Raw genomic sequence first — 2,471 nt, 5'->3', positions numbered from 1 at the left:
CGGGGGGGAAGGGAGCTCTTAATACCCCACCCTATTTTGCTGTATACTTTCTCCTGTCATTTCTCTCAGATATAAAGACCCGGAGTACCTCGAACACACAGCTGTAATTCTCTTTTGATCCGCTCTTTTATACCCTCGTGTAACCAGCTCAGGTCAGCCGACAGCGAGATTTGAGGGAGGAGGGGGGAAACGTGTCACGTTTCCCCCGGCAAAGGATTTGGTTTTGAAGCGCTGCTCAACTTCCGTGACAAAGGGGATCTCTGTCCGCCCCTTCAGCCTTCTCCTTGCGGAAGGTGCCTCTGAGGGGAAGGCTTTTTCCAGCGAGCCGAGGATCACCCCGCCTGCACGCAGCCAGACCTCTGGCCGTCCTTACCACTTTTGCACGTGCCCTGTTACCTATTGCAGCACGTCATTTCTTCACGGGAGGTTTGTCCCACGGTGACTAAACCCGCGAGATCCACAAAAGTACCGGGAGCAGGGGAAGAAGTAGTCTGTGTAGGACAGCCGTGTAAAAGCCCGTGTGTACGTGAATTTTCCATGCAGCCCTCAAAACGGGACCGGCGGGCCCACCCAAACTTCCGCGGTTCAGGCAAATAAAGATGTCCTGATGTACCTGACGCCAAGGCTTAGCTCCCGGGGAGATGCACGGGCTCTCGGGTCGGGTTTCTGCTCTTCGCTTGGAAGATGGGGTGTTTGGGGGGACTTTCTTTTCAGGGTCGGCATGAGCATGCTCACACGGGCTCCTCCTGAACCTTGGCCGGTCCGTAGGTGACGCGTCGGGGCACAGCCCGGGCAATCAACACCCCCAACCTAATTCCAAGACTGCTGGATTTCTTTTTTGCTTTTCTTTCATGATGAACGAGGGGGAACATTAAAGAGACTGACCTTTCGCTCAGGCACATGTCGCATAAAGTTTTGAAATTCTAGACTATTATAAAGTGCTACAGCCGCTCAGGAAAGTTATTGAGTGGTGGCGGAGGGGGAGGACAGGACCACCTCGGTGTGCCAGGACCCTGCAGCAGGGTCCCCTCGTGGGGAGCGTGCGCGTGGATCGGGTGGATGCCCTCCCGTGCTCTCCAGGCCAAGCGGCACGCACGTATATGTACTGGAAATGGTTGAAAAACACCCAAAGAAAGGGAAAGGACGTGGGCTAGGTCAGGGACACGGAACACGGCGAGAAACCCTGCTTTTCACAGGTTTGCATAAAAAGCACCAGATCCTCTAGCTGGTTGAAATTCTCTCTGTTGGTACGGTGCATCACAGAGAGGCAAGTTAGAGGGAAGAAGCGCTTGAGACAATTCCTGCGACTGCAGACACAGGATAGTGACCCTATTGACTGCGTTGTATGGTACATTGCATAGGTTATGCTGAAGTCAGTCCTTAAGACAGACTTTTTTTCTGACCTTTTTTCCCCTTTCGGTGGATGGAAAAATAATGCCTGCACCTGTGCTTAGATCTAAAGCTGGCACCCGTCTTCCGGAACCTTTGCTTTAATACTGATTGCATTTAACCTGCAGAAAATATGAAAGCCTTTCTAAGCAATACTTTACATCGAGACAGAGGTAAACGCACGGGCTGAGTGTCAGTTGATTCTGCATTTCCACCGAGCTAGGGAAAGGCTCTTATTACCTTTAAATTTTGGTGCACACACCACCCATCATTTTCTTCCTCTATTTAAAAGGTAACCCATATATCTGTCGTTTTAGGTTTCCAAAGACTCGTAACTTAATTCCTTCAGGCTATTCATCAGCACAGTAATTAAACTAGCAAATGGATGTAAATAAAGTGAAATTGGTTTCATGACAGATGAGCCGAAGAGGCCTCTGACATGAAACAAGCCAGGACAATAATTATTTCTGCGCCGGGCTATATGAGGAACTCCATCTGGATTTATTAGGTGCTGCAAGTTATTTGCTGGGAGCAGGCAAGACAGGAGGACTCACTTTAATTTGACAGGATTTTTTTTTTCTTTTTGCATCCTAAGTAGGTTACAGAAATATAAATCTGGAATTAACTTTGGCAATACTCTGAGAAGGCTCTACGCAATGTAAAAACTCGGCGGTGAAAATAGGTAGCAGGAGAAAGGCTTATTAAACAATTTCTTCCCAAATGCTAAACAGGAGAAAAGCTAGGTTAAAATCCTGCTCTGGAGCTATCCCCTATTAAAAAATAACCCAGATCACCGTGGCAGCCAGTGTATGCTTCTCTTTTCTACAAATACACATGCGGTACATTGGAGGCGATAGAAAGAAGGCAAATTTGGAGAGCTTGGGAATTCTGAAGAGCTTCTCTTAAAAAAAAAAAAAATATAATCTCAGCTAAATGGTGTCTGGTAAGATCCCCCCGCTCCCTCTTCTCTGTCAAGGAAAAGTTTATACCTGCGGAGAAGAGGGGAGCGGAGAAAGGGGCTGCGAAAGGGAGGGTATGGATTCCGCAAGGCTCAACTGTAATTGGAGCCATCAGGTCCAGCT

Source organism: Aptenodytes forsteri, unplaced genomic scaffold (assembly GCF_000699145.1).
Source record: "Aptenodytes forsteri isolate BGI_AS27 unplaced genomic scaffold, ASM69914v1 Scaffold51, whole genome shotgun sequence".
NCBI lineage: Eukaryota > Metazoa > Chordata > Aves > Sphenisciformes > Spheniscidae > Aptenodytes > Aptenodytes forsteri.
Note: the sequence above shows the minus strand (reverse complement) of the source record.